General features: G+C 40.9%; 1 protein-coding gene across 3 annotated transcripts in view; it reads right to left on the bottom strand.

The window, feature by feature from the left end:
• Positions 1-25,083, bottom strand: part of MTUS2 (microtubule associated scaffold protein 2) — a 256,121-nt gene that overhangs the window by 204,675 nt on the left and 26,363 nt on the right. For 2 of the 3 annotated variants that reach the window (XM_015627010.3, XM_015627016.3), the window contains exon 2: positions 1,007-1,065. The exons of the other annotated variant lie outside the window; for it this stretch is intronic. The gene's annotated coding sequence lies outside the window, so the exon portion shown is untranslated. The remainder of the gene's footprint in view (positions 1-1,006; positions 1,066-25,083) is intronic. 3 annotated transcript variants of the gene reach the window in all.

Consider the following 25,083-nt stretch of genomic DNA (forward strand, 5'->3'; position numbering starts at 1 on the left):
TACCAGGAGTTTTGGCATATTTTATAAAGGACATTCCTTTGCCCCAAGACCCTGAACATTTCTGACACCTACCAACCACTCTGAATTTCCTCCTCAGTGACCTTGCTGACTTTTTGCACACCAATTTGCAAAATTACCATCCTTTTTGCATTGCTCGTAACACATGTTGTCAAAAAGATAAGAAATATGATCATATATACAGCTTCTAACTAATATGCAAGTGTTCTAAATAATTTGCCTAAACTGTCAGTCACAAAGTAGGACAAACCTTTACAGCCAAGTCTCAAAAAATTCTGATTAATTATTTTCCCTCTGCATTTTAAGTGATGAGTCTACTGCACATATCTGCAAGTCACCTATTATTTCCCACAAGACAATCACAGCCCAAAGGAAGTCCCCAAAGACAAAGCATGCATGGGATGTCTAGTGCAGCTCTTTCAGAATTAGAAGGAACACCCCAGACTGAGATTTTTCTAACTATGAAATAGGTGAGCGTTCACAATTTTACCCAAGTTTGTTTCCCTTACATTCCCAGAAATCCCTTACTCACTGCTGAGGTGTGGTACATGAACTTCTGGAAAGATGAGCCTTCCCACATGGGAAGTTAGGTGTGGGATCAGAAGATGGTTTATAACAGACACCTAGTTTCAATTTCAATACAACTGTTTGTTTCTTATGAAATGACTAATATTAATCACCTAAAGCCAGTTGACTGAAATGGGATAAGAACACTTAGATGTTTAAAAATACTTTCATTTTACAATCTCTTCTTTAGTTTCTACATCTGACAAAGAGTGGAGGGCACAGAAAGCTTGCTGAAAAATATGGATTACTGCCCTACCAGTGCAAGCCCAAAAACAAATCACAGGCTGCACATAAACTGGGTATCATATGGTACTTTACAGTTACAAGGCAGTACAATTTCTGGAGGTACTCATTAGACTTTGTGGAATCGAGTAGCTGTCTGCAAGGTGCACCTTGCATGCCTCCTGTATTCATTACTTACTATTTGCTTTCTGCTGAAGATGCTCCTTGGGGAAGACTCTTGGTCTGTTCATCAGAAGCCTTCAAAAGATATCAAAACGGGAAAAAAAAACAAAACAATTCACTCTAGGTCAATAGGAAAGCTCTTTGAGTTATAGAATATCCATTAAAATGCCAGTACAGTTTTTTCACACAAGCACCAGTCTAGATTATGTTTGAACTACCTTTTCTATTAATTTCTATTTTCTAGCATAGATTTTCTATTAATTTAATTGCCTGAGTTGCAGCTTGCACTTCAGCAAAAGCTTTGGGTCAGTGCAGTGCTGGGAGAACTGAACACTCTGTGAGCAGCTTTCAAACCTGGAGGCAGATGAAGTTCTGGATTTTAAAAGTCAGAGAAAATGAAGTTTTCACCTCAGAGGATTAGTGACTCCAAAACACTAGAGGAGTCCATCTTTAGGACAATGACCTGTTGACAGCTTAAGTGCTGTTCACCACAGAGGGTGTAGTAAGTAACACCTTCTAATTTCTCAGAATTGTTTTGATGGGGGAATTACACATGCTTTGGAAATTCTAGTGGCCATGGAAATTTTTGTATAACCTCTCTTAGGATAGTACAGAGAAAAAGCAATATTAGATTAAATACTCGTAAAATATGCTGAGAGCACAATAAATAAAGTAACCTCTTACTCTGCTATTTACTGGGTACACTTTTCTTTACTCATTTGTTTAGAGTACAAGTAGTGATGAAAATTGACTGTTTCTTCAAAAGAGCATTCTGAAAACTTAAGAAATAAAAATTTATATTTTAGTATGCAGTTAAATGTTTTCTCTCTTTGCTTTATCTTACTATTTGCAGTTAGTTTTCTTTACTACACACTTTTCCTGAATCTTGCTAAATATTCATGCTCAAGACAGGGGTGAGAGGAGGCACATATTTGACTGATATCCCAGAAGAATGAGATTTTGGCTGTAAAAATGTGATTAGACTGATCTCTCCCCATCCAGAAAAAAAAAATGCATTTATAAATCAAAGTTACCATATAATTTGGTTACAGGTATTCAATGGAAAAACAATGCTCATTCTCAGTTATATACTTCCATTTATATTTAAAAAATATTGATTCTGATGGATGAAGAGGGTATCTCTCTGCTTCATTATTCCAAATGACACATGACAAATTATGTTTTTCCCTGGATTTTCATAGAGTCTCAGAGAAGACCCTTTTCCTTCAGCGCTCAGCTGTTAATCCATTTTTTTTCCTGGAAGAGATGCTATAGGAGAAGATGAAAAAAGTGCCTGTCAGCATGTTAATCACAGAGTGATTGATGCTGCCATTACAAGGAAAGGTTAGACAACATCCTCAGCAGTTTTCACCACTATTTACAGCACAGTGCCAGTCATCCAAACTAAGGACTGATCAATGCACGGACTTTAAATTAATCCAATAAGAGTCCTCGGAACGTAATGGCAAGTCTGAAGTATTCATATTTTTTTATTTCCCCTCCCTCCTGGCTGAAGTCTGAAGACATCTGAAACTTATGAGACTTTAGAAAGAGATTAAGTTATTAGAGAGCATCCAAAGGAGGACAATGAAGATGGTGAAGGGTCTGGAGGGCACACAACATGAAGAGCTGCTGAGGTCACTGTTCAGCCTGGAGGAGACTGAGGGGAGAGTTCATTGCAGCTACAGATTCCTCATGAGGGGAGGAGGAGGGGCAGGCATTGATCTCTGCTCTGTGGTGACCAGTGAAAGGACTCAAGGGAATGGCCTGAAATTGTGTTAGAGGAGATTTAGGTTGGGTATTAGGAAATGGTTCTTCACCCAGAGGGTGGTTGGGCACTGGACCGGGCTCCTCAGGGCAGTGGTCACAGCATCAGCCTGGCAGAGCTCAAGAAATGTTTGAAAAACGCTCTCAGGCACATGGAGTGACTCTTGGGGATGGTGCTGTGCAGGACCAGGAGTTGGACTCAATGATCCTTGTGGATCCCTTCAAACTTAACATATTCTGTGTCTCATGGTCATACTACCAAAGACAACTTGCTCTGGCTCCCTGTACACATCCTTTCTCCTACTGGCATCAGCCACTACAAAACCCACCCAAGAAAGCAGACAAAAACTCAGTAGCCAAAATAACAAACCAGGAAAAAATTTAAATTAGCACCTCTACGATTTTTTTCTGTGAAATAGTTTCACAGAATTCTTGCATGCTGCATTGTCAACATGACTTCATGTACTTTTTCTGGAAATGTTATGAATTCTGGATTGTGGGTACACTACTAATGGAAGCACTATTGTGATGTGAATCTACAAAGTTTTTAAAACTTCTGTGAACGCACTTGTCTTCACTAATTACTTGAAAGTAAATATATCTGTTGAACCAAAGAGCAAGCAACTGTTTCTATATACTATACTTTCTTTAAAAATTGGTTGGATTTCCATATATCTTTTTTATTGTCAGCTGTAAAAAAAAATCACACTTGACTACTAAGAAAAAAACAACTAAGGAAATTATCTCTAATAAAATTACCTTCTTTTAAGTCCAGGATTGCATCATTTATTTTCTTAATGCTAATCTATTCAATAATTAGAAGGATCAGTATTAGCTTATCAGTATTTTAATTCCTCTAAGTGATTTAACTGATATAGCGTTGCACTGCTGCTTTTTATTAGAAAGTATAACAAAACTGTTCTGCATCAACAGATATTAAGTATACCTGGGCAGTAGATGTCCCTTTCCATCTCCATTACCGATTTTATTAATATCAGTAATTGCTCTGAAGCAATAACCATATCAATGACCAGAGTTTTACCTGTTACGTTTCTTTCCAATATTGAACACATCATTTTCTAGTTAGCTGAATACAAACCTCCTTGTTCTCGAGCCCATTTTTCCAGGTTAGTCCAAGTACTTTCTCGAATAATACTTGTAAAACTGAACCAGCCAAGCTGCTACCTAACAAGTCATCTTTTATGGTCATTTAAATGACCAAAACTGAGTACTACTGTGGTCTGAAAATGCTTTCCTTAGCTTTTCAAACCTGTTGTGAGAAGCTCTCTTTCCATAAACAAACACTACACTGACAGAATTAGCAATGTACTACTGCTTCACTAAAGGCTTACTGGAATTGCAAACTCATTATGTGTTTTTCACTTGTAGTCTCAACCCAGCCAATCACTGCACAATTACTCAGTGTACATATTTCAGTGGTGTCTGGAGTGGGTCATGGTCATGTCAAGCATTCAGAGATCATGTAGGGTGAAAAGCACAGAGCCAGCTGCAGTTTATCTCCTTTTCACTTTATCCTGGACAATGAGTCAACAATATAGCAATGATTTGCAAAGAAAGAGCTGTCAAATAGTCTTGTAGATGAGATATTTAAAACTAAAATAAACAGAAAGGGAATCAGGTACATTCTCAACAACCATATGCAACAATCAGGTACTTCATTTGGGTGACCAGGAGGACGCATTTAAGTCATAACATAGCTATCACATGCTACCAAGTTTAAATGTTATCAGACCACATCCTTATCTTTAGCAGGTACCCTAACTTTAGCAGGTTTCCTGCTATCACTCTTTGAGCAGATCCCAACAAGTTTCCCTTTCTTCTAGTAATGCAACCAAGACACAGTGCTTATTCCTCCAATCTCTTCTGAGACAGAAGCTGACACTTGCAAACCCTTCTGCCCTTTATGTGGTTACATGTGGGCAGACTGGGTTGTATCTAGTGGCACATTCCCTTGCAACAATGCAGGACAGCCTTGCAAAATGAAAGAATTTATGCAAGAATGTGGGGGGAAAAGAACTAAAGCTTTCATGTGCATCCATGGCTAGCAGTCCAAGTGTTCCCAAGCTTGGGGCCTCCTGGGTAGCTTTTCTTTCTAGCTGACAGCCTCCTCTTCAATTTTAACTCTGATCCAGGGGTTCATCATCCTGTTCCTGGCACCATAAGGAAATGCCACTCACTAATATTCCATTAAATCTTCAAAGAAATTTTCTTCACAGTTTCCAGTGATTCCTCCGTTTCAGGCCAGACACGCTTACTATCCTCAACGTTTCACCTTCTCCATTTAACAGGAGAACTTAACTCCTCCATCCACTTGATCAGAGTGCAGAGAGAATAGAAAAAATGTCTCCCAAACATATTTAGCAAAAGAAATCCCCATATTCTGCACCAGTTAATAGGACTCTTTCTTGGGGAAAGACCTTATGTGATTTTGCATTGTGGATTATGATGTTCTACCTATAAAGTTTAAAGCAAAGAAACACTGCTACCTCTTCTTTTTCCTATTTACTACTATGCACTATCCATTAAGGCAGAAACACTACTCCCCTTACCTTTTGTAGCAGGCCATACAAATCCCTTTATCAGACAGAATATGATAGGCCACTTCGGCTTCCTGGTTCTCACTACTCCCCACAATAAATCCCACAGCATACTGCAGCCTTAAAAAACCCTTTCACAATTCTATTTTTCATGCATGAGGTGTAAGAATCACACAGAGAGAGGCCAAAGACATGCTTCTGCGTAGGAGCCTCCTCATTTGTGTGCAGCAGACCAGATTCCCACCATTTGTACCTAAATGTCAGTCCTAATACGTAGTTATCACAGTATGATAGCCAAGGTGATTTACCTTAATCATGAAGGCAAAATATTACTATGTTTCACGAGCAAAAAGGCACATTTTGACCCACTTCTTTTGAAACAACTGAAACCATAAAGATATGTAATTTTTCAGCTGTTCCTTCATTTCAACAAGTTATGTGTTGCTGCTAAGGGCACCAGCACTTGCAAAAAGGTGCTTTGGATACAGTCTCCTAGGAAAGCAGAATTTTTAGAACAGCAATTTCTTGTTTTCTGTCAATCAGGAAATGTCTGTGTAAATCGTTCATAAAATCTTTTTGAAACTGAGGGTTGCAAATTATGCTATAACCACTGATAGACATCTAGATTTCAAGTTTTCACTGAACAAAGGGCCAAACAAACCCATAAAATTAATTTATTTTGCCATATCCATAAGTTATTACCTAGTCATTACCTTACCAAAATTTTGAGGTTAGTGGAAAGAAATCTCCTTGTTCTCTGTACTGACCCCCTTCCTGGAGCCAAGGAACATGGAAATACACCTTATGAAAATGTATCTCCAACTATTAACTCAACTATTGTCTTCAAAGCCCAAAGGATTTTAACAAAAACACCAGAGGAATTAAAAAAAAATTAAAAATTATAAGGTCTCCCTATCAAATGCTAAAATTGAGAACAATGCAATTAGGAACTTTGAATAACATTCTCCAGTCTCACCTGGTGCTGTAAATCAATGCAGCCTTTGGGAACACAGGTCCAAAAGCCCAAAGTGAATTTTAAAGAAAGGTTGTAGTGTGTCTGATAGCAAGGGGCTTCAAATCCTCCATCTCTTTCAAGAGTGTGGCTCCCAGCAAGGAGGAAAATTTTCCCAAGTGAAGACAGCTTGGTTGAATTGGCCACAGAGCTGCTGTGTCCTCACACAAACTTAATAACAACAGACTAGACAGCCAGCACTTCTTGTCTCTCATGGTAATGACTTTCATCTGTCCACTTCCCCTCTTAAAAGCCAAAATTGCCTCATTTGAGCCAATCAAATGGAGCATAGAATTGTTTGGGTTGGAAAAGACCTTTAGTATCATCAAGTCCTACCATTAGCCCAGTTGTGCCAAATCCATCACTAAAACATGTCACCAAATACCACTTTACACATCTTTCAAATACCTCCAGGAATGGTGACTCCACCACTTCCCCAGGTTGTCTGTTCCAGTGCTTGACAATCCTTTACAGGAAGCAACTTCTAATTTTCAGTCTAGACCTCTTCTGTTACAGCTTGAGGCCATCTCCTCTGGTCCTGTCACTTGTCACCTGGGAGAAGAGACCGACTCCCACCTGGCTACAGTCTCTTTGGTTGTAGAGTGATAAGATCCCATCCTGAGCCTCCTTTTCTCCAGGCTGAATACCCTCAGCTCCCTCAGCTGCTCCTCACCAGACTTGTGCTCCAGACCCTTCCCCAGCTCTGCTGCCCTTCTCTGGGCACGCTCCAGTCATTTTGTTCTTATGGAGTGTAAGCAATGTTACTTCACTGTATGTAGAAAGGTTGCCATCAATGCTCAGACTTTGGAATAGTTCTTGGCTACAGCAAGGCATTGCTCACACCTTCATTTTACCTTCATAAAAACCAGGAACAAATTCCCTCAAATCCAGTGTATAAACTATAAGCTGTCCCCTTTGCCATTGCCTTTTGTTGAGCAGCCATTCTGACGTTCATTGCAATCTTACAAAAAAGCATTTCCATGTGTTTTTTCATACTTTTAACAGCAGCTCAGCCATTTAAATCCATGGCAAAAGAAATCAGTGTTCCAGACTCCCAAAAGCCACCATGATTCACATGCAAAGTATGTCTGTCCATTTCACTAGAATTTCCTAAGAATAGTTACTATCTGCCAACGTATACACAAATCCATCACCGACGGGGAGGTCATATGCCAACAGTGTATCTCTCTGCTATCTTTAATTTAGATTTATAATAGTGGGTTTTTTTCACAAATTAATACAAGTTGGCAAGATACTGGCCATACTGCAAGGAGTTTCATTTTCCATAGGAGAAAGTAGATGCCAAATTGTGATAGAATGCCAGGAGGCCATAAAAATGGAATTATAAGCCTACAGATATTCTATGGGAAGTTGACTAAATAATTTTTTTTTCCCTGCCAGGGGGATTATATCTGAATTGCTGCATCTGCAAAATCCAAAGTCCTTTGGTGCTATAAAATTCTTTTTTACTTGGGTCCAAGCTTTATGGTAGTTGGCTTCCCAGTCACAGAAAGTCATACATTATTTACAAATCTTTGAGTCTAAGTCTGTTATGAATACATTAACTATTCTGTTACCTTCAGAACTCATTAGCAACAGGAACAAGTCTTCTAAGGCTATTTTCCACTATATACCCCCTGCCTATGCTGAACCTGCTGTGCCGCTCAAAAGTGGTGTATTTCCAATATTAGCCTTATTTTAAAGAGTGAATTGAAGAAACAAATTGACTATAGGGAAAAAAAGTCTTTAAAAATACCCCCAAAGCATGTTGACCCAGCAGGTAGATATCTAATGGGTCCTCATGAACTCTGCCTAGGTGCAGAGATTTATTTTCAAAACACTGCAGACCCTTTAGCCTTGCTTCTAAGAAAATGGAGGATTACAAAATGACATTGTAGGGCATATCCTTCCTTCCTTAGCCATCCCTGAACTTCTTGACCAGTTCTAAGCAACTTTGACAGCTGGGTTCAGGGAAGAAAGAAGCCTCAGAGGCAGAAGTCCTGACAGGTCTTGTGAAAATTAGAGGCTGAGTAGGTGCAGAAGACAGAGAGGAATATTTTGCCCACCCTGGGAGGCAACAGCCTGTTGTGTGTGCCCACACACCTAACTCACGTCAGCCACAGCCTGGGCTGATGTTTATCCACCAGGCTGGGAAAATAGAGCAGACACGGCATGCTGCAGGAGCTGAGAGGGATTAGAGGACAGAGGACACAAACCCACACAAACCCAAGTTCTCCCACTGAGGCTGCTTGGTTTTTCATAACTCTTTTCAGAGACAACATTGGTGAGTAGAAAACTTATGTTTTAATTTGTGAGGCAAACATGTATATAATTATGAAACATATACTCTACTATACTCTACTATAATATACTCTTCCAGGCTGGTTACAAGAAATAAGAGTAATAAGGCAGAGACTGGTCATATGGGGCCAAATAGTATAATTAGTATTATAATTATATACAATTATTAATGGTATAAACTGGAGTCATTCCACCAAATTCAGTGGAAAAATGGCACTCTGCCCTGGAAAAGATCACAGACCTCATGGAAACCAAGGAACACGGGTGAGAAGTGAGACCAAGATGGGATGGGGGCCTCATTTCCCGGCAGATCCCAGCTGCGTGATGCCATGGCTTGTTCGTGAGCAGGCAGGATACTCTCCCTTCCTGGGCTCAGCAGCAACTCATTCAAATCCCTCCTCAGAGAGAGAGGCCACTGCCATACTGTTCTGGAGCAGCTTAGATGAGAACTGCATGGGAATTCTTAATTGCTGTACTTCAGCTCTGTCTTTGTGTTTTGCTATGGACTTGCACAGATAGGCAAGCTTTTATAACTGTAAGCACATTTTACATATATATATAGATAGACAAATATATACACATTTCTCTTCAATGGTAAATTCAGTCTTATGTACTGAGAAAGCAGACTGCAGTGATTTGCTTTTAGCTGGTTAAGCAGCCTGAAGTGATCCAAGAAAGAGAAATCAAGGAAAATAGAACATTATTTCACTCTTCAATCAGTTTGCCTAGTTACAAGGCTCTTGCCAAACAAAAATGTAATATCTCTGCTAAAATTAGGATATTAGTTCTAATTACCAGGCACACAAAAATCTTAAAATTCTGGAGCTGAACTGATAATGTTGCTATGGAAATAAGCTTAATTACTACAGACCAGCTAACAAACTTCGCAATGCTGCTATCTTTACAAGCTACCTCCGCTCCTGAAAATTTGTGGTTTTTTCCTCCCCCAAAAGGGACTAAATATCTCTAGTGTTAACAGTAATTAAATTCAGACATCCCAAGTCTGAGGCTATTCTGAGAATTGCTTGACAGAGGCTAAGGCAAGAGAAACACAAAGCGCAGTGCTTCAGCATAACCATTCCAAACAGTCAAAACCACATTTTTGTCAATGTACTAATTCAAACACACCAGGCAATGCAAATTCCCCTTGTACATAACAATGAATGCATGCATGCTTGTCCCACGCTTTTTTTTCCCCCACTCACACAGGAGGAAAATTTATGAGAAGGAGAGCCACACAGCAGAGGCTTTCTTCTGCACTCCCCAGACTTTGGTTACCAACCACTCCTTATGAATACGTAACTGTGCACATGGAGACACACATGGCATATGAATATGTGCATGTGAATGTATGCACATAAGAAAAAGATCATTCATGGGGAGACTCTGGTGTTTTGCTTTCCCACAGCAGGAAGCCCCGCGCTGGAGCTCGGGCGCTGAGGGACGGGCAGCTCGCAGGGCAGAGGAAAGGCAGCAGGGCTCGAGCTCCAGTGTGACCATGACTCCACATGCTGGGCACTGTAGGGTAAGGGCTCCAGAGGGGATAAGCAGGAGATGGAGGGGGCAGAAGACAGGCAGGAGGCCCAGGTCCAATCCAAGAATTTCCTCTCAGGGGCTGAGACAGGGTTGGCCCTGCAGGTCTTGCATACCCCAGCAGGAAGAACTCTGCCTCCCTTTCTGCCCCTTTCTGAAGGGACTTTCATTCCCTGGGTGCGTCTCTTCATCCTGCTTGAAAGAAGGTCATGCCTAAGCCTGGCTGGGGCAGCAGCACATGATGAACATGACCCACTGGCTGCAAGCCCACAGGCAGCAAAATGCAGATGGTCAAAGTGAACTCCACAGACATACAGTGGCTGAAAATCCGTCATTTCCAGCATTTGGAGGTAGTCTGCACATTTTCACTGATAGAAAAAGAACTCAAATTTATCAGGTAAGTTATACATTATGAAAATTTAAGCAGTCTTAATAAACAGCTGAATCAGAAAACCCTCAAGGAGAACATTTTACAGTGTTCCTTATTGGTGGCCTGCAACTCAAACTTGCTTACACCCAATCTGACAAATGTCATTCTGCTGACTTTAGTTTAATTGCTCCTAATTTATACTGGTCTGAAAGCAAAATAATTTGTTTCATTTCTCAAAGGATAAAATACTGCTCAGTTCGGAAACATTAGCTTTTTAAAAGATTCTTCGTTCATATTATTTTCCAAAGACTTTCTTAAATCCATTTTAAATCAATGCATGCTTGCCAAATTGTACATAGTAATAATTCAGAGATAATTGGTCTCAACATAACTTTACCAAAAATTGAAGCAAAAATGCCTCTAAAATTCTGACACTCTGAAACCACATTTAGATCATAGAAAACATCTTCAAATTGGTTCACAGTTGAGGAAACATGTTTGCTAGTTAATACATATTTTTTCCTTGGTGAAGCCACAGGAGGTACATCATTTCTTGGATTCACAGAACTTAAGCCCAGAGGAATGAACCAATTATCTGGTCTGACCTCTGTATATGAGGAGTTATTAAATTTCATTCGTTTGTTCCTTTATAGAGCCATAGAAGTGGTGACTTACTTCGAGTTGGAATTTCAATGGTATCAGCTTTCAACTATTAGTCCTTGACAGTCCTTTCTTCACCAGTTTTTTACTCTCACTATCCCTTTGTGGCCAAGTTTATACATGACATCAAGCCACCTCTCAGTCTTTCTTTGAGGTGTTCAGTGCCTGTAACTGCGTTCTCTTATTTCCATGATTCCTTTCTGCACCTTCTTCAGTTTTTGATGTTCTTTTTAAAACAAGGATATAAATTCAAGGATATAAATATAAAAAGAAAAGCAAAAAACACCTGTTTTGTTCTACCCTGTGGTTTGTACACCCAGAGACTAAGACAGGCATTAGAATGCTTCAGCTTTCCACCAAATATTTGAAGAGAGCAAAAGCAGCATCCCATAGAACTTGTTTTTGTAGCCAGGTGGATTGCTTTAGGCTAGCTGGCCTCATTAAACATAAGCAATGTCTCTTCCTCTAGCTTAGGCTTCCTAAAGGATACTCAGTGTCTATCTGATGCAGAGGATAAGTTCTGCTAGAGCCAATGTTAAGCATCCCATACAGATAGGCAATCTGTATGATATGAAACAGACTCTGGAAATACATCTGCAGCGTTTAACTCCCTATTGTTTTTAGCAGCACAATTGTTGACCTCAGTGAGTCAAAAGCAAGCGCTGCTTAAAGAGTCCAGCAGTGTCAGCAGCCACCTGCACTTCGAGATTTGCTTCTCAGCAGCAAATCCCCTCATTTGGTCCAGAGAGGCAGCATGCACTCCATGTGAAAGGAAGAAACACAGCTGATGTGCCCTTCATTACTTCAGCTGCTGCTCCTGGAGCAAGTCCTCAGGTCACACACGGCACCCTGCACATTGATGCCTGAGGAGAGATGACCAGGAGAAAGATGGATGGTGCACCAGCACATCAAGTGTCAGAAGGGGCAGAAGGCAGGTTTAAACCACACTGGCTGTGATGCAGAAATGTTCAGGTTAACTGTTCATAAGCTACTTCTGGACTCTCCTCAGACACCCATTAACTAATTTATTATTAACGCGCTGATGCAGCTCTGCAGCTGGGGACCTCGAGCAGATCTGTGGCATCAGCCATGGGAAGGCCCAGCCCTCTCACAGATCTCATAGGAAATAAGCCCCAGTAAATAAGGGGCAGGAAAACCCATCCCTGAAGGAAGCAAATACCACCTGATCTCCCCCCCCAGGGCTAGCTGGGAGGAAGTCTGTACTGTATTCTCCAAATGTTTCCACTCACATGTCTGTAATGAAAAGAGGAGCCAGACACTGTTATAATAAACTGAGCCAAACAGTGAGTCCTCCCTGCCAGACATACATAAAGCAATCTCCACAGTCTGCAGGTGCACAGGTAAGTCTTGGCCCAGGTGCATGACATGCACATCAGCTCTTGGCACAGGGCACAGGTGGCAAGGCTGGTCAGGAAGAGACATGCAGACCATGCTCCATCCCCACCAGCAGCCATCCTGCCCCATGCCACAGTCCTCAGATTTTTGCAGAATAAACTCTGCCAGCACAGGTAAGGGCCCCCCCAACCCACACACCAATTAATTTTGAGTAACCCCCTCCAGCTAGAAGCACATGATGTACCTTCCCAGCAAGAAATCAATCAGGTTCGAGCCCTGCACGCCTCTTTGTGATTTGTTTCTGCTAACATTGCCAGCCAGCCCTCAACTGCTCACAGAGACCTCCTCTCAGCCCCTGTTCCCACAAGAGCAGCAGCCACCCAGGCTCTGCAGTCAGGCTGGGAGTCCTTGCCCTCTCTGGAGGTGCAGCACTCCACTTGCTCCCTTCTCCTTAAAACAGACATGTGGCACCGCTCCCCGTGCATCCCGAGGGCAGTCCCTGGGGACAGCACAGCTTCTTGCACAGTGCCTCTAGCACGAGTAGTGTCTCTGCTTCCCCTGGGCACTCTTCTCCAACCTACTTGTGCTTTCCCAGGGAAAAAAAAGTGCTGCAGTGAGGCAACTGCAAAGTAACAGAATGAATACCGGGTGGGAAGGGGATGGGGGGAGTAAAACTGTGTCTTTAACCTTATTCTTGACTTGTATTTGGCTTTGAGTGCTCCACTGCGCAACTTTAATAGTTTCCCTGCAGTGGGGTTACATGGATCTGTGTAAGCACCTGCAGTGTCAGCAGACTTGGACAGGAGGCTGGAGCATGCCTGCTTGGAGGCTTTTCCACAGAAAAGTTTCCAGGGCTCTGACATCCCCACTGAGACGACAGGGCACCAATCTTCAAAGGCTCTTCTGAACTCCCTATATGGAGCTGAGTTTATTTAGTTTAAGGACATTCATCCCCTACAGCCAACAGGGAGCACAAGGGCTCGAGCTGCTACAAGAAAAGGGTCTGCTTGCCATGACCTCGCATCCCCTGAAATTGTTGGAAAGCCTTCTGAGATAGTTTGGAGCGGTGCACTGGATCAGGCGGCCAAGTATAAAACTCGACTGACTTTGCAAGCACACCTGACTCCCATGGAGACTGACAGCAGGGCTCGTAGGATTTGTGCCATGTACAAACATCAGCTGCTTTTCAAATGATCACTAATATCATTTCCCCAAAGTTTGTAGCACACTGAAACCCCTGCTGTGCAAACATGATCAGGCCATCAGGTTCAAAGTTTCATATGATTCCCACCTTCCCAGTGAAGCATCTTAAAAATCACTTTAAATGTTAACATTTCTTTTTCCACTTTCCTCTCTCAAAAATATTGTTTAGTATCAGATCTAAGACATATCATTTAGAATCTGTAACACCTCTAAAATCAGGTTGTCATCTTTGGACACCAGCCATGCGTATTTCTCATCTAGAAAGGCAAATGTTTGACTAAGTTCTAGCACCTAAATCCAGGAAACTGTGTAATGAAAACTATTTTACAATCTTATCTATGGGCGCTGCCTCCTATATACTTTATAGTTGACATATTTATAATACAAGGGGGATGTAAAATATATTCACCTGGATAGTCAGTCAGCCAAAAAAGGACTAGCACAGTGTAGGTCCACAGCAGATTTTAGCTTCTGCTGGCTCTGCAAGTAATGGATTACAAATGCACACACACAAAACACAGATGCCTGTGCAAAATAAGTGGTCTCATTTTCTAAGAAAATGTGGGCATTCCCTTAGGCTGATTTTTTCCCTCTATCTACTTGCAAGGGCAGTACTGAGGAGAATATTTGGTATTGGAAACTACTACATTCTGAATGATTGATGTAATTGCATTTGAATCTTACCAGAACCTCTACTTATCCCCAAACCCAATTTAAGCGAATGGGCTGCTATTCCATTCACCTGCAAAGATGCTTCCCAGATGAATTTGCAAGTCCTTTAAACTGAGCATCATTTCATGATTCCCTGATTGCCACCCAGATCAGACTCATCACAGCACTTTCATTTCTGCCCAAACAGCAGACAGCGTTTGTAAATGTTGTTAATGGTATTGCAATACCCTATACGAAGAAGAGTCAAATGCAATATGCCAGAACTCACCCCAGCCTGACAAATAACACTAGCTAACTGCAGCAAAACTGACATGTCATCTAAGTGCAAAGTACTTTCAAAAGTGTTTTATTTAGGCACACAGTGCAGTGGCTCAGAAGCAGCAATCAGCAGTAGGATAGCTGCCAGCTCAGACTCTGGCAGCTGAGTTGGGATCTATGGGATCTGAGGAGCCTGCATGAGCAGCACAGAGCACTGCTGCTCACAACTGGAGCAGCTGCCTTGGAAAAGGAAGAGAGAGCTCAGATGGAGATGGAAGCGTGCCCCACCTGGCCTGGGCCCACAGCCCCTGGAGGCAGTAGAGCTGGAGCAGGGAGAATGGGCACTTGATCAGGTTTGACTAGTGGTGATACAGAGCCTGAACCGTTATGGGATGGAATTAATGGCTCCCCACAGCCACTCTGAAATCCGGGATGGATGTGCCATGTCCAAAGCACGTGTGCAGCCACTCCTGAGTGCTGTGGTGGCAACAGCCTTCCAGGAACCGAGGCCACATAAGACCAGCTGTGAGCACTCAGGGTGCTCTGAACAACAAAGTAGAAGAAGATATGCCTGTAAACCAAGACACATGGAGTACTTGACTAGCCCCCTAGAACTCTTTCCTTCTTTATAATGCATAGAGAGTGTCTCAAAGAACAGGCTGATGCATTTTTTTTAGAAATCAGTCCTTGTCTGCAGTATTATTTGAAAGACCTTGATGAGTGAGGAGTAAGAGGAATGATGGCAACCATAAAAGTGACTTCTGCTTGAGGGAAAGAAGTAATTTTGATTAAATGGGTTAAAACTGTTTTTCAGCAATGCTAATCTCTATCTTGTAGGGATGCCATGTAAATAGCTGGAAGAAAAGATATGCTTATTAATGATCAAAACTTTCCAGGCTTTCAATTAAGGATAGAAAGAAAATGCTGGGTAGTCATATCTGTGCACTCTGAAAGATTCCAGAGATAGGAGAAATGATAGGACATTTCCAATATTTTTTGGATAAAGAAATTGAGTACACGAAAAGTAAAAATCTTTCAAGTGACTTTGAACACTCCTGATGAAACAAAAGCAAGTACAAGTCAAGCTTGAATGATTTCTGTGTGTGCACCTTACATTTTCTTTTTCCTTATGGGATTTCCTCAAAGAGTTTTGTTGGTTTTTTTGCAGATATCAGAAATACAAACAAAGAAAGAAATTAGGAAGAAATCTATCAAATATTGTCATCAGTCTTTTCAAAACCAGATGACAAACTCCATTGCTGGATCACTGCTTTCACTACAAATGCTTCATTCCAGGAGCTCACACCTTTCCATTATTCAAATGACAGCTAAGTTGCTAGAAGAGGATGGATGTCCAAGGTACATTTTGTTTTCTTTACACACTTTTTTTCCAGAAGCTGCTCTGATACAGCAGATATTGACCCAGATGTACAAAGCCAGAGCTGTGTCTCCATTCCTCCTCTCTGCCTTGCAGGGTGTCCCGAGACCCTCAGCACAGGGACACTGGACTCTGTACTTTGCACAGAACCCCTCCTTCAGGACCCTTAGGTACCACCATTGCACATGAGCAGAACAGTCACTGTCATCCCTTTGATTACTCAGGACAAGACCTTTTACCCTTCCAGGATGTAAATTGCCAGCTGTCAAGTGGCTACAATGGCACTCAGCTCCACATGAAGAAGCAGCACTATAGAAATGTTAATCAATTCTAATCCATACCAGATCCTGTGTCTGAAATGAGCTGCTGGCAGCAAAATGGCAGCAGCAGAGCTGAGGTTCTCCAGCAAACAGAGTACAAATGGAAAACCACTGGTCCCAAAATATCCCTCACATTTGAAAACAAGCTAGCTGGAGTGACAGTGGCGTGCTCTGGCATAGCAGGTACGAACCTGAACCAGCTGGCAAAGAGAATGGATTTTGATTTCCAATTCTATCCACACAATTATTTTCATCAAACAGGATCCCATGTGTTTCTGCGCTGTCCCTGTACTGCTGGGACCCTCAGCATTGGCCCCAGGGCAGCATCTCCCACGGCAACCCATTCCAAACCCATGGAAAGCAGACCATGTGGTACCTAGGTGGGTTTGAACCCCTAAAAGCACTAATGGCTGTTTCATTTCAAGAAGGGGAGAAGACAGGCCGAGAAGACAGGTTCATTAGTCAGAGGAGGAAACGTGACGTGGCCCAAAACTGAATGACAGAAATACATAGCCAATAAGAAGCATATTTTAAAAATAAGCTATTGCTAGCAGAACAAGTCCAAACAGAATACAGGGAAGGAACACAGAGCAACCAGACACTCTCAATGCACTCCACAAAGTACACTGATAGACAATAAACCTGTCTGAACCAATACAACAAATTGGATTTGGCTTCCTGCATCTTTTATGGACCACCAGCTGCCATCTGTATGTTTCCATATTCATCTATCATTATCTCATACTTATTATAATTGTCACAAGCTTCATGAGAACACCCCTCACAGTGATCCCAGTCTGTCTTCCACATAAAAATCAGTGTCAAAATCGGAGTCCCAATGGACTGAGTCTTTGTTATTTCTAATTCTGGGGACAGAATCTTTTTTTTGTGACACACAAGTTAAGAAGCAAATGACTTTGATATGAAAATGTTCAAGAAATAATATTTTACTGTAGTATTTGGGAGAATAAAATATTTTAATAGCGCAAAAAATATTGCTTGATTTTTCCTTCTACTTGTATTTTTTGGTATAATAATTACCCTATTTTAACCTCTCCAAAATCCTAAACAAAACTATATTCTTTTATTTTGAACCTGCAGGGGTATCCTGGTCCAGTTTCAAAATATTTTTGAACGTTCTATAAAATTAAAAATTCATCCAGACTTAAGATGAATTTGGCCCATCAGCATTTTTGAGGAAAAAAAAAAAAAAAGAAAAAGAAAAAAAATAAACCAAACACCACACCAGAAACATGTTGGTCAGCTTCTGAAAATATGTGTATTTAAAAAGTCCCAGCTGGGCTGGCAGGAGATGTGAAATATTGAATGCTTTTAAAAGAGAATAAACCTAATGATCTTTCTGTGTATTCATATTAAAAGATCCTGGTCTTTTTGCCTTTCTTACTTCAAAAACAGCGACATATAGATAGACAAATTTGGATTACTTACAAGCTGACACTGAAATTTCAGTTCATAGCTATGTAATACAGTAGGATGCTCTAGCATCAGAAATCTTTAACAAGCCAGTATTAGCTGTGAAGTGTTACTAATTCTGAATTCCTGGTGGTTTGCCACTTTAAATAAGGTATCAGATGAGATCAGATGAGGTGGTGACTTTTTTTTTATTGTTTGCTCATTCTTGCGCATTTATGAAAGTAATTTTCTAATTCTCTAAAAGATCCCAGGTAAAACACTGTAGAAATTGATTAAACAAAATATTACAGTAAATACAAAGAGACAGAGTATTGTATCTTCTGATAAATAGCTCTCTTATTAATTGTGCATCCCAAACAGAAATTAATGCAAATCAATTTTTGTCTGTAAGATATAATTTCATTCATTCCAGTGACCTGTACCATGGAAATAATCATCAATATTTTACCCTGACACCCAGACATCCATTACAGGATCCCATCCAGGCACTCTTCTAAGCAAGGAGCTCAGTTCTCCAGAATCAATTAATCTCTGTTTACTTACGTGTTTCCCCATCTATAGCAGCAATGATTTAGTAAATCCCTTCTAAAACTAAATTTCAACATTAAACATAGAACTTCGACATGTGAGCTGGCGGAATTCCTCAGTGACATATGGATATTCCCCAGCTACAGGAAACAGGAATTTATTCAGCTCAGGTTTATTGCTGGAAGTGTTTCCCTAGCACACAGGCTGCTTAGCTCTGCTGAAGTATGTGGTGTGTGCTTTACATCTCAATAATAAAATGTACTCCTAAAAACAAAGAGTTCCAGTTCCAGAACACACATCAGTGAGGCTGGTCACTTTCTGAACAAAACATCTGCAGCAAAAACCTCAACACATACTGATTTGAAAACAGTATTTCCACCCTCATGTATAAAAACACATTGAATAATGAGGTCTAACACAGATATCAAACTACTTTTTTTTGCCCTTATCCCAGGGCAAAGGTGGGTATAGCCCAAAATAAGGACTCAACACTCTGCTGACCTGAAGTAGGAGATGAAGACTAATAAGTACAGCTCACTAATGTTCACTGAACACAAAGGAGATGAGCAAAACCAGTTCTGGGGGGGGGAATTAAAACATCCCCAAAGAGCAATAACAAATTGCTGAATGTTATATTCGTGTTTTTCTTAAAGGACTTTTCTGCTCCAGGAGGTACAAGATTAAATAAGAACGAAAGCTTTCACTTAAAAGACAGAAGTTTCTATCCTCCATGTGTGCAGAGGAAACCTCCCAAGAGTTCAAAGGCCCTCTTGTTTTGGCATGTCACCATCCTAAAAGAAAACTGTGATAATCAGAGTCTAGCTTAAAAAATTAGATTTTACAAATTTTTAATACCACACTTTGTGTCATGGTTGGATTCACTCTCTCTTTGGCTGTCTGTTAATCATATTTTTGATTTCTTCACCATGAGCACTAGACCATTGGCTTCTATCTTCAGTGAAAGTTGTGACACTGGTGTCTGTAGGAGGGACCACACCAAAATCTGCAGGACTTGCAGAAAACTGCAAGATCTACTCGAGTTACCACTGCCCTGGTGGAAAAAGGTCAAGTGTCATAGCCATTCACTTGCACAACTAAGCTTTCAGCTGGCTTTTTTCATTTATTTAAGAAAGCAGATTAGGTCAAAATTTGTGAAGATAAAGAAATTGTAGACTGCTCCTTTAGCTCATCCACCATCAAAATCTGAAAGGAAATGCTAAATTCTCACTGCTCCTAGAAGAAGGTTTCCATTTAGCTAGAATTTGTATTATCCTTTTCAAGTGTACACAACACAGCTCAATTTTATACTACCCAGTCACAAACCCCAACTTCACACTAAAATACCTCATAAGTAACTCTTCAGAAAGTCAAATATATTGAGCTACTCCAATTACCTTTAATAAAATTCTTGTGCTTTTATTTGGAATAGAAGTTTTCCACTCTTCCACAGTAATGTGAAATATTGCAAGACTTTGTTAAAGTCCCTGTAATTCAGTGGAGAAAGAGGTTCTCTCGGTTTAGAAACCCATGGTATGACCTGGAATAGAAGTACAGACATCCAAGTGCTGTCAAAGTGAAATTAACACCAGTGTTCAAGAGGAATATGATCCAAGAAGTCCTGAGCAACCCAGGTGTCAGCAGCAGCACACCATGCAACACTTTGTATTTCTACTAAACGTTTCTACTAAACATTTTCTTGAGTGCTCATAATCCTTCCTCTTGAGCATTGAGAGACAGGGCTCTTCAAGCATATACCTGCCTCCTGCAGTGGGGGCACAGTTCTGTGTCTCAAGGACTGGCAGTTCTCTAAGTCCTTTAGGGCCTCATATAAGTCCTTAAGGGCTTGATTTGCTGTACATCCTAACCATGCTCAGGGCCAGCTTTAGGGTTTGCTATAGTTTATGGATTTATTATGTGAGCTATGCCAGCCCTTGAGTCAAGCCCTAAGGTTAAACTTCTATTTTCCAAACTAAAAATCTCTTAAATTTAGTTACAGCAGCTCTAAAAATCTTAGACCCTCTATGGAAAGGCATGTGTACCTCAATCTTCTCCCAGGATCTGCTCTGTAGTCAGTGTGCCATAACGCACATGGAGGAAAAGAGCCCTGCATGCAGCCCCTTCTCAAAGCATCATTGTGGGGCTCATCATCCCAGCCAAGTCTCTGCCAAAGATCTCCTTGCTCCTCCTTGATTCCCTGTGGGGTGAGACTTGTCAAGAGAGCTCCCAGAAAGTCAAACCTACACCCCATACATAGCTCACAGCCACTAAGAAATCTCCACAGGCACAGAACCACAGAGCCCTGCTCTGGTTGGGGAAATAAGGATATGGGAACAGCAGCTGCACACCCTGGAAAGCAAACTTTCAGCCAGTTTTTGCCAGTGCCACCTCTATTTGCTGACTCCCTTGGGCTGAAACAAGAGTTCCCTAAGAGGAAAGTACTGGAGCAGCCCAGGCAGGTCCAAGCACTGCAGCAGCTTCTTCTATGGTGGTAGAGGGTCCAGTCCACATAACATACAACTTTTTATTTTGCTTGATCATAGGAGAGGTTTCACTGTCTTTTATTTCTTACATAAGCCACCTCTCTTCAGCACAATCAGACACAAAAAACCCATGATGGGGCATTTCTAATTCCTCCACTTACATGCTCTACCCTGAGTACAGTAGACTGCTACTGAAAATCCTCCTGGCAAACAATGCAGGATCAAAGAGAAGAGCAGAATTCTGTGTGACTCACTACTGAAAAATGAATGGTGGGGGTAAACAACAGCTTAGGAAATTATGTAGGAAGTAAGTATACATTCAAAACAACCCCTTTTAAGCAAACCCCAGAACACTCCATATTTATAGTTTTTAAATGGAATATAGTAACTGCTATGTTATTCAATTGCCTTGATATAAGCACATTAAAAAAGTAAGATAAGATAGAAAGTAAGATAAGCCTTACCTTTCAATCTTTTCAACACAGTCATAGAAAATAAATCTTAAATGGCAATTATTTTAAACTATATACCAAAAAAAAAAGCCAAAACAAAACAAAAATAAACAAACAAACCCTCCAAAATCCACAAAAATTTAAACCCACTATTGAAGATCTGAGATGTTTTCTGCTATAGGTCTACAAGTCAATTACAAAAAATTATTTAGACCAAGCTCCTTACCACTATACATGGAAGAACCAAACCCAGCCTGCCCTTTGTTCCTACCACACAAACACAGCACACCTCTCTGGGGAGTGATGCTTACCAGTTTTCAAGCAGGACTACACACCTCCTTCAACAGTGTCCCCATAAAACAGACTTTCTTTTGCAGCTGTGTGGGCTACAAGAGAAAACTGAGGTCTTTCTTCAAGCAGCAATGTTAGTAAGAGGCTGTCGGTGCAGCCAGCAGCCGCCACCACTGATCCCACCCAGCTCAGCTGCTTAACAGAACCAAGATGCAGAGTGCACATGTGTCCTGTGCAGGCAGAAAACATTTCCTTGGTAATTAGCAGCAGAGCCTCCTACCTGGGGAGGCACTAAACTGCACTCACCATGAAAAATTAAACATCACCAGTTGAAACAGAAGCATTTGTTCTCAGTGTCAGGCTTGGGCGCCATAACAGGAGATGACAGACTCAATATCAAATAGTGATTGCAAGAGACGATGAAGGCGAGCTTGTCAGAAACCCGAGCTTAGCATGCAGAGTATTACACTGGTGACAAGTCAAGGATTTTGTTCTCAGGCATGTTTGTGAGAAGCACTTTTGTACATTCAGCAAAGGAATCAGAAGGGAATAGCAATTACAGAGAGCTGCCACAGCTGAGCTTTTTACACCATCACACCAGTGCAGCCCATTTCCCAGCAGGATGCTCCTATTGGGAAAACCTGATATCTGCTTGACATTACTGTTCTTCCCACAGCAGTTCAAGCAGTAGGATGTTTCTGAGCAAAGCTGTAATGATTCAATAGAGAAATGTTCCACCCATAGAGGGACAAGACATTACCTCACCAGAGCCAGCAGCTTCAGCGGATTTATTGCATGTTATCCCCACAGCGGATATTTTTCCTCCCAGTTTTAATTTTGCAGCACATAGTGGTTCCTTGGTACAAGAACAATTTGCATAACCAAGCAAAGACTCATTTTGAAGCACACTTACAACAGCATCCAAATGCCATAATGTAAACAGGGCTGGGAATGGCACATCAGGCTTCAGCCTTGTTATTAAATCTTAATACTTCCTGAGGGCTGTGTAGTCTTAATTGTATCTCGTGTCTTTGCCACAGCACTGCACATAGTGTCATTTCAGTACAAATCAGATGAAAACCCACACAGATTTATCTGATCTGTTCCCCTATCAGAGTTTTTGAATCCCATCTTCTCTGGAAACCTATAAGAAGACAAGGTGCAATAGAGAGAAGTGAAAGATTAAAAACACATTGCTGTGGTTTTGTATTGGTATAAAAAGTGAAACACCAGGGAAGAAGACAGTGTAAAGTGCTTGCTGTTCTCCCAAAGACAACAAGGAATGTTTCTTGGCAGCTAACACTTAAATTTCAGTTTTCTTCCTTTACAGTCCTTCAAAATGCACTGCCTTTTTTTTTTTTGTCTTTTTCCTTTGTTATTCTTTAATTTCCCTGTGCTGATATGGTAAGGCACCACTGTATGTTATCAATGTAGATGGTGTTTTAAAAAGTCATTTTAGAAAAACATACTGTGCCATATTTATTCAATCTTACAGTGGAAAGCAGGCTAGTGATGCTGCTTTACTATGTCAGCCCAGAACTCCAAGTTCTGTATTTAAAAGTACCAAGCAATACTTTGATGAGGGTATTGCAGCACTCACTTAAAGACACTGTACATGCATAATTGGAAATAGAGCTTCTGGACTTCCTTGGATTTTATTTATAGCTCTTATAATATATATAAAACATATATATGTTGTATATATAGCTCTTTATTTATAGTTGTGGTCCACCCTATTGTCTGCATCCATTTTTACATACACAGCTTCTGTGACCGTCTTCTATGAGATGTTTTCCTTGTGCTTCTTTCTCCTTTTTAATTATTCTGTGTCAGAATTAATAGACAGCTGTGAAAATGAAAATGTCACAGCTTAGTGCAGAATGCATCAATTACTCAAGCAGGATGCAGGACAGTTAAAGGTACATTCCCCAGTGGCAATAGAGCTTGTCTTCTTCCAGCTGGAATACAAAGGAAAAATATCCCATTGACTGCAATGAGAGCCAGTGGGCTTAAAAGATTCTCATGATCTTACAAATTAAGACAACCTACTTTTCATGAACAGTGACAGAACTTGTAGTCTAAGCATCATTTAAGAGCTATAAAGTGCACAATATGCTCAAAGGGATTAAATTTACTTTAAGAAAGCAATTTGCAGGTCTCATGAAAAATGTTACAACAGTTTGATCCAAATATGTGTGCAATCAAAACAACAAAAACTTGCTAATCTCTCCCCTTCACTCAACTTGTCCTAGAATGAAATACCTTGGGGAAGGAAACAGGTCATAGGATATAACATTTAGGTTTTTTTAACTCTTTGAAGTACTTGGTTTGGGCATAAGCAGAGAGGTTGATAGGTGCTTTGGAGATCGAAGGGTAATTGGGGCTTAGCTTTATCAACTGGACTTGAGGAAATCACTGAAATCTGATTGAAGATACTTTCATGCAGTGGCTTCTTCCATAGTTTCTGCCTGCATGGAAGCATGCAATAATAATGCTTACCAAAACATTCACGGGGCTCAGAAAACATCTAGCACAATCCAACAAATCCTGATACACCATTTGTAGAGGCAGAGAAAAGCAAAAGTAGGTAAAAATTGTCACCATGGCTCCTCACAGCCTCTCCAGTCTGGAGAGCGATGTCCCTGTCTCCTTCTTGCACTCCTCAAATCTCTTTACACTGCAGCTGCTCTCAGCCATTCATCAGAGAAGCAGGCTTGGGGAGATTTTCAAAAGAAGTGTCCTAATCTCAGCTTGGGGACATGGACCTGCTGCAGGGGGCAAAGCCCAGACAGTGTGGGTCCAAAACTACATTTTCTTCCCAGGGACGTCTGAAGCAACACTCAAACTCTGCATATGAGAAAACCACTTTTTCTGAGGGATCAATGGCAAATTATGTATTCTATTAACATAAAGAACCACAGTTCAGCAAAACAGGTATTTCTTAACAACTGCAATCCTCTGGAGCTGAATTCCTGTCAACTACATCCAGTGTACTTCTGCTGGTAGAAATCAAAGTTTCCTTCTTGAGACAGGCTGGGAATTTTAGTCCCAGCTGAAAAAAAAATAATTTCTTGTCTCAGCTACTTACTATGTTCAACCCCTTGAGACACGTGTCTTCTACTGTCTTGTCATCCCCAAACAGGCCCTCATTTTCAGCTGCTCACAGGCAGACACAGATCTGTAGGCTTTATACAAACACGCAGTAAGAAATGGACACCACTGCAAAAAGTTAAAGTAGGATGAATTAAAAAGGAGTGGGGAAAATCCAAAGTCATGTGGAAGACACGAGAGGAAAAATCTTTGTCCCAGGCCATTGGACAGGTAAGTAAAAGAGAGAACCACTGATGACCTCCTAATGGTCAGTTTAGTGCTCTGTTAATATAAACTCTTCACTTTAAGCACTTCATCCTTCTGCTATAAAAAAGAAGCACCTTATGTGGTTGAGAAGAGAGTAGGCTGTATGCTCACCTTAAGAAATCTGGAATTTCAAACACAGTGATGTGCTACAATGTAATTCTCC

This window comes from Parus major, chromosome 1 (genome assembly GCF_001522545.3).
Source record: "Parus major isolate Abel chromosome 1, Parus_major1.1, whole genome shotgun sequence".
Classification (NCBI taxonomy): domain Eukaryota; kingdom Metazoa; phylum Chordata; class Aves; order Passeriformes; family Paridae; genus Parus; species Parus major.